Source organism: Belonocnema kinseyi, chromosome 7 (genome assembly GCF_010883055.1).
Source record: "Belonocnema kinseyi isolate 2016_QV_RU_SX_M_011 chromosome 7, B_treatae_v1, whole genome shotgun sequence".
Lineage (NCBI taxonomy): Eukaryota > Metazoa > Arthropoda > Insecta > Hymenoptera > Cynipidae > Belonocnema > Belonocnema kinseyi.
In genome coordinates, this window is record NC_046663.1 from 140520591 (window position 1) to 140529556 (window position 8966).

Genomic DNA, 8966 nt, shown 5'->3' on the forward strand with positions numbered 1-8966 from the left:
TATATACCTGTAGAGAGCCAAAAGGGTTCGTTCCGAGCGCTCTTAAAAAGAACATGGAGGCATATTCACAAACTAAACGCTTGCAAAGTTGCCTGGTAAATTAGGGGTCGATTTGCAGTTATCGACCGATGACTTAAGAGCATGTGACACAGCCAAATACCTATATAACCGACCTCACTTTATCAGTACAGTGAATATTTTTTTTAACTTAACGACTTTTTTTGTAAATAAAATATCGAGCTGAAACTACGGAAAATATATTAGAGTACAATAAAGTACGTTTAGGTACATCATTTGGGTAGGGACTTCACTGAAAATTATTTCATCTTTATTGTCAACCTTGAAATTTTTTGAACGTTCGAACTTTTTTTATACATAAAATATCGGTCTTAAACTTTGAGAATTGCAAGAGTCCAAAGAAAACTACGTTAAATTACAAAGTTGAATAATAAAAGATGTAAGTCACAACATAGGACGAGCCAGCTGTTAGAGCCTCGTCTAGTGACTGCTACGATCAGGATTTTCGTGTTCACCGTTACCAGCTGATTCCGATGGAATTGATAGTTAAGTACCTAAACGTACTTTATTGTACTCCAATACAGTTTCCAAAGTTTCAGCTCGATATTTTATTTACAAAAAAAGTTCTTAGGTTCAAAAAACATTCAGTGAACAGATAAAGTGATGTCGGTAATATAGGTATTTGGCCGTGTCACATGTCCTAAAGTCGAAAAGTTTCTTGCATATGAATATGCCTTTGTGTTGACAACTTTGCTACATAATCTGCAAATTATATTTAGGAAGTCATTACATCTATTTAAATTACGGTAATATTTTGTAATTTAATCATCTTAATGAGGTTATGTCAATCAGAGTTCGATTACATGTGTGATTTAAGGTAAGATATATGTTATTAATTGAGCAAAATGTCAAAGTGAGCAAAGCGAAAAATAGGTTCTTTATAAACAGGCTATATTACAATTGGGATCCTTAAGAACACCAACTAAGGTATCATTTAGAGCTTATTTATCTTTTTGGGTTCCTATTCAGCCAGTGGGGTTCATTTTTGTTGCAGCTCCATTGGAACCAAAAATGGGTTCTAATGGAAACCCCAGTTTTTTCTGTGTGCTAGTTAGCTAATTCACTCTGTTTTAAATGTTATTTTGCTCTTATTGAAAATTTATTTTGTTTATTATAACAATAGAATATATGAAAGAAAAAGGTGATAAATTGGTGTATTTTTAAGTCGTTTGGAGTTTAAAGTATTCAGCACTTATTTAATTTTTATATTTCAAAAAAGAATTTTTTAATTTTGTGGTGTCTCATGTATACGTTTGGTAAATAAAATATATTTGTTGGGATATTGAAAAAATCGAAAATTCGTACCTTCTTGAATCACTTCAAACACTACATTTTTTCTCAATGTTATGAAATTTGAATGTATAATATGTAATAATTAATAAATAAATCAGCAATGACACTCATATAATTTCAAGATATGAATTTTTCAATCTCTGTAAAAAAATGCATTTTGCTTAAAACAATCCAACAGGGTCTTAAAGTTTTTTGGTCGCAAAAAACCGTATGTTATTTTTGAACCACTAGGCGGATTTGAAAATAATCGAATGAAAAACATGCTTATAGTAGAATAAGGATCTACTAAAAAAATATGATGTAGGGGAAAAAATGTCATTTTTTACCATGAAGATTTTTAAAAAATGAATTGTATTTTTTATGTAAGAATATTTCAATTACTAGATCAAATAGTATTACTATTTACTTTTTTCCAATCAATTTTTATGAATGATTTTCTCATGAATATGGTTTTTACCAGCACAAAAAATATTAAAAAACATTGTTTGTTTCTTTAATGTAAAAACGCATATTTTAATCTTTTTGGTCAAAATCAAGGGCAAAGAAAAAAAAAGTATGTGATTCAAAGAATATTCCTTTGATTCAAAGAAATGGTAGAGCAGAATATGGCCGAAGAAATATTTCTTCAGTAATAAAAAATGTTTTGTTTATTTCTAAGGAACGAAATGATGAAGGCAAATAAACATTAACTTAACACTATGCAAGATTTTTTGAAATAGAAAAATAGATTATCAACTGTAACAAATAGCTCTCTGATATGAAGAGTGTGTGATTTAACGTAAAGAAGCATTATCTAAATTCTAAAAGATAATTATAACATGCAACTAAATATTACTTGTCGTTATGAACATTATCTTCTATTGAAAGATGTGATTCGTTATTTGAAATAAACGAACTATAAATTAACGGAAAAACTTCTTTAAAATAAAGACATATTCCTTGTGAGGAACAAGTATTTTTTGGTGATAAAAAGCAACAATTTTTTTATATAAAATGAGTAATACAATTAAATAAATATGGATTGATTCAAAATACAATAGTGTTGTCCGTGGAAAATTAGTGATTTGTACCAAAGATGTGATGATTAATATAAAGAAAAAATATATTTTCAAATTAGAAAAAGATTTCTTAAATGCAAAGAAATTTTTATTGAAATAATCAACTTTGTCCTAGATTCAAAGATAAGATATGTTGGTACGCGGTTTATATTTGTATCTTAAAGTTTTACATAAGTTAGTTCAGTAAACGGAGGGCATTACGGCATTTTATTTAAATTTCACTATAATTTAATTTGCGATTCAGTAAGTTGCGATTAAGTAGTTGGGTAAAATGAGATGTCGATATTACCTGCTAGTTCGGTAAAATGAGTCGACCTGTTAGGTACAGTTTCAATGGAAAAACAAAGTCTGCCACTCTAAATACAGATGTGAATTCCACACCCGGAGACTTGTAAAATTTCGTACGCTAGCAAAAAAAACATTTTTGCTACAGTCAGAGTCTGTAAAAGGCCATCCACTACTGCACACATACTTACACATATCATGCAATTTATAATTACACACGAACGCTTATATAGGATCGACTGATTTAATCCTTTAAAGTTTAAAGGACTGCTAGCCCACGCAGTTTCACATCCGTGTGGCAGTGTCAACGGTGGGTCGATACCAGTTTACAATAGACTGTTTACGTTTCCTCAGACTGATTCAGTCTCAAGGCCAGTGCGAGGCAACCCCCGAAACTTTTCTTATATACCCGTGCAAAAATCGCCCATTTCAAACGTAATAACGACCTGGCCTCGATCGGGTTTCCCGACCTGACCGTGATTGGTAGAACTCTGTGGCCCATACCTGGACCCGACCGGGCCAGAACGGTTTCCTACTGAAACGCCATCTGTATGCACTCGCAGAACTAGTGCTGCTTGATGTTTTCTGATAGTTCAGTGAAATTTGTATACATACTTCTCGTTTGTAATATTCTATCAATGATTAAAAATGCATAAGGTGAGTAAGCCACATGTTCGGAGGCACCAAACAGCAGCCTGTATACCTCGAATCCTGCGCAAGGAAGATGAGAGTAAGTAATTAAACTCTGCGGGCTTATTGAAATATAACCTTAAATAAATTAATAATTAATTCAATTGTTTTAGGTGAAATTAGTATATTTACCATTAGATAAGTCAAATATTATTATATGATGAAATTTATTAAGTTCTTTTGTTTTCAATTATTTTCTAAAATGCTAAAAAAAGTTATTTTTCTTTTCTATTATGAACAATAACATTTCAACTTATAAAAATGTCCACTAGGTCGAAATTAATAAATAATAATGAAAATTAATTAAATGCATATTCTGTAAATAATATTTAAAATTACCAGATATATTTAATTCAAAAATTTTCATTTTTGTTTAAAAGTTGTTTGGTCTATATTGCTTCTTAACAGACTTGAAAAAATTAAACGATTTAATAAATAATAGCTCAATTTTTTGGCAAAAATATTACTTGCAACCATCTTCTCGAATTTTTCAAAAAGTAATGCAATTGACAGAAAATTGAATTTATTTACAGTAAAATGTTAATAAATCGTAAATCATAGGTTGTTTCCCGATGATTTTCTTTGGAAACATTCGAAAATGTCAAGTTGTAGGGAAACTTTGGCAAAAACATTTTTTCTAATTTGTTAAGAAGTTTTATAAACAAAATTTTTTCAAGAGATTAAAATTATTAATTAAAACATTTCTGGTTATCATCCATTTTTTTCATAAAAAAACAAACATTTGCCTCGAAACTAATACCATCTATAATAATCTTACGTTTCTCAAAAGTATAATTAAATTTTTTAGTCTGAAACCTCTTCCTTTCGTGAATGTAGTTTTTTTTTTATTTTAACTTAAAATAACTTAATTGGAAATTGAAAATATTAAGGTGGCCTTTGAAAGAAGAGGACCATTCGATAGTTTCGAGTTTACTTCTATTAAATCTCCATTCGTGACATTCGCGAATGGATTATAATGAGACTGATCGTGTACCGATCGGGTGTCGCGGGCTGGCCCCGATGTGGGCATGTGTCATCCGCGATCTAGCCCCGACCAGGATTACCGATCTGGAACCAATCTGGAATGGTCTGGCCCCGAGCGAAATTTCTGCACAGGTAACTGTACATATACAAAATTTTACTTAAACAATAACGTTAAATTACAATACATTTCATACAATATAGTCGTACGCTTTTAATGATATTGAAGCTTTTAAAAATGGAAAACTCTGTGACGGCCCATGTGAAGAAATGTTCTGACGCAGGCCTGACCTGGCCCAGACCATCAGGTCTCCAGCCCTGGCGCTGACCAGAGTGCCAGGACTGGCACTGCTCAAAAGTCTAACTTTTTTTCTTGTTGGCCCCAAGCCAGACCGTCTAGCCGGCCGCTAGTTATAGGCTGGTCAGCCGCGAGATATTGGCTGCCTGACAGTTTGTGGCACTTGACTCACAAAAAGTAGCAGTGTGTCAAAGATGTTAAAGTCAATACGGTGGGTCAAAGAGGTAGAGTCAATGCGTAACTGATACTGAAAGTAGTGACCCCATCTGGAAATGATTTGGAAAAAAATCATTCAGCACTATAAGCGTCTTTAGTTAAAAAATTTCATTACAGACACCCTGTAATTTTTTCGAAGTATGCCAAAAAATATACTGATCGAACTTGAATTTTATTTTTTCTTGGCTAGCTGATCAGCACCAAACCTGGGCCAGACCAGACTGCCATGGTTTTTCAAAATTTGTCTGAACCAAAATTTGCTGATCGAACTAACAAATTTTTTGTCCTTGGCTCGCTGATCAGCGTCAGTCCTGGGATAGACCAGACCTTCTAGACTCGATGGTCTAGATAAAGTAGGACCTGAGCCATTGTGTGGAAATTTAGCAAATACATGCGAAAGCACACAGAATTAATGAGGAAACTTGTCTAGAAGGATGTCCAGCAGAATCAGATATTTCCAAAATTGTTTACAATTTTTATAAAAAAATTAATCAACAAAAGTTAGATTTTTAAAGAAGCTGATATATAGCTACTTCTGATGTGTGTTTTTAAGTGAAAATATGAAGAAAAAAAATTTGTTATGACTTATGAAAAAATAGAGACTATTTGTTAATTATTTAAACAAATGCATAAATTTGTCATTTTCAAATAGATTTGTTTCGTTCGCTTAACAAAAAGGACAGTCAATATCTTGCTTAGAGCGTTCTTGTGCGATTTTTCGATTTTAGGCAATTAGTGTTATTTGCTTAAACAAAATTAATTAACAAATGCATAATATTGTCATTTTTTAGTTTAAGAAAATCGTTTTTTTCTTTAACTTTAAAGGTGTTAAAAATATCTCTTGATATGATACTTTGTTATAACAAATTATTTTCATTCGCTCAAGCAAATTAAATAAACAAATTCATTGTTTTTCAAAAAATGGATTTCGTTTCTTCAGAGAAATAAATTCCTAATGTCTTTCTAGTAGCTCTCTGTGGTTATTGTTCATTAATACTAAACAATTAGTAATTGTTGTTGAAAAACGTAATAAACAAGTGCATAATTTGACCATGTTTTATTAGATAAATTTAATTTTTTTAATACTTCTCGTACTCGTCGGTTACGGACGCGTCCATCTGCTACGCTTCAGTCTTTTATGACTCCCTGAGTGTCTTAGATTTTTTGTGCTTCAAAATGGTATGCTGTAAAAGTGCTTGTGACTGGTTTGTTTGTGACTATTAACTTCGCGTTAGCTCGTTCAATTTTTACTAATCTGTGCAAACTTTTCACAGCAGTTATTTTTATTACGTTTCATTTACGTTAACATGGGAGCATGTCCGGAGTACAATGTAGAGGTTTCTAGGGGCAGTCCTGAGGTTCTAGCATGTGTGAAGTATGGCAATCTCATCCGTTTGACCTGTGCTAATGTTTGGCATCGCAATGAAGACCTTTGAAAAACTTAAAAAGGGCCGGATGGATTATGTTTTCAAGGGATGTAATTCTTTAACTACTAGTGCCACCTCTGCGGCAGTGGATACCAACCCTGGTGCCAATAACAAGCTCTATGATTTTCATACGTCGTTAGTGCAAATTCTGTACCCTTTACTCCCACCCCTGTCAATCCACCTGCTCTATCTCCGGGTCTCGTTGAACTCTTACGTCAAGTGGTCTCGGATGCCCAAAGTGAATCGCTTGCGCAGTCTCGTGAGATTTTAGAGAGATTTAGTGAATTCGAAACTCGACAACAGGAATTTAATGAAAAGGTAAATTACACTCTTCTGGAAATAAAGACTGACCTCTCCAATAACACCATCCGCATAGATTCTCTTGAAGCCGGCTCCGTAGTGCAAATTGAGGAAATTCATCTCGTTAAGAAGGAAGCGAAAGACCTTAAGACTAAAGTGGCTGCACTTGAACACACGCAGAATGTGAACGATCAAACGAGTTTACATACTACCCTCCAAATCCATGATCTTCCAATAAAGTCAAACAAGGATCTTATGGCCCACATAGAGTCGATTGCCAGGGCCTTTGATGTACCTCTTGTTAAGGATGACGTAAGGAGGACAGTTCGCCGAGAATACATCTTGTAAACCTACTATCTGTAGAGGGACTAAAATAGCAACCATGGTCAAAGTCCAATATTTTTTTAACTTTTCTCCGACTAACTTGAGCACTAATTTTTCTGAAGTGCTACTCCTATCTAAGTACATGTATTTCACTAATTTTTACTCTGTATCTTTAATCAATCTTGTTTATTGGCATAGAAAAGTATTTAAATTTCTTTGCGTTATTTCTGAGACACTTCTCTTTCACCTGCTATAGTAAATATACAGCATTTCGTTTTTACTTATTAAGTTATATTATCTTTCATATGGTAATTAACTGCATACTGGTCATATTATGTACTGTTTCTCTGAATCATTATCGATATCAATTTGATGCTTTAATGTGTATTTACTACTATGCTAATTTAGCCTTGCGCCAACTCTACAAATTGACTACTTTTATGAATCGTATTTACATAGTAATATTTCTCTTAATATATCAGTGGATACCTTAAGCATTTGCCATGTTAACGTCCAGTCTCTCTTGGCCCCTTTTTTTAGAATTTAAACATTTTTCAGCACATGTTCCTACCTTCTAATAGCTCTTGCTGAGCCTTGGTTAACTCCAAATATATTTTCTAGCCTCGTTGCAATTGACAACTATTAGATCTTTCGAAGAGACAGAGACGAGAGAATAAGCAGTGGAGTTTGTCTTTTTCTGCATAAAAGTCTAAGTGGGACTGAGGTTGAAATGAGTCCAGTGGCTAATTTTTACTTGTTCCTAATTTCAACAGCATTATCCTTACTGGAGATTTTAACACTAACTTAAATCTAACTTCCAATCATACTAAATATCTTACATCTTTGGTGTACTGTTTGGGGCTCTCCATTGTACCTCACAATTCCACTTACCATATTGATCGTTGCTGTGCTTGTATTGACTTAATGATTGTAGACGATATTGACCAGATTATTTCCCACTAACAGCATGCCATCCTTAATAACGAACACCTAATGACGTATGATTGGGGAAAAACATCACTAGACACAAATATAAATGCTCTGACTAGTCATCTACTTTCCGCATTCAACAAATAGTCACCGCTACACGCTCCTAAAAACGTCAATAAAGCTGCCCCCTGGATAACATCTGAAATTAAAAATCTGATGAGGAAACGTGATGGCAAGCGCCGACTTGCAAAAAGAACAAAAAACAGTATAATACTAGCTGAATTTCGTAAACTCAGGAACTTAGTTTAAATTAAGATTAGAGATGCGTTTCATAAACACAATTATACCGAGATCGCACATAGAGACAGAAAAAGGATATTTGGCATCTTTTTAGACATTCGCACCTAATCCCGCTCAAGCACGAATCTATAGATAGTAATTTTTCGCCTAATGATCTTTTAAAGACTTTATTTACGTTCCCAGTTCCAGACTTATCATCATCATTTTCCACTACCCCTATTAATTCAACGTGTAATGATTCTGACTCCTTTTTCAATGACATCACACCTGAAATACATTAATCAAAATGATTAAACTTGCCCTTCCAATTGTCTTTCCTCTTCTTTTGTATATTTATTATACTTCTCTACAGGTCGGTATCTTCCCAGATATCTGGAAAAAGGCATCTTATGTTCCCAGTTCCCAAAATTTCTAAACCTTCTTCCCCGAAAGACTTCCGACCAATTTCTATTGTATGTACACTATCTAAACCATTTGAAAAAATTGTCCATCTGTAACTTTCCGAATTTCTCGAAACATCTAGGGCCATTGACCCGAAGCAATCGGGTTTTCGAGCGAAACATAGCACTCTCACTGCTTCCCTTAAAGTAACGACGGATCTCAAATCAGCAATGGATAATAGGAAGATCACGATTGTTGTCCCTTTTTAATTTTTCGAAGGCTTTTTATATGTTTAATCATAAGTTAATACTACAGTCTGTCAAGTTAAAGCGTGGGTGGCTTTACTCGCAGTCGGTAAGGTGTATCGACATGATTTTGGTGTCAAAATATTAAGAAGAGCTCCCT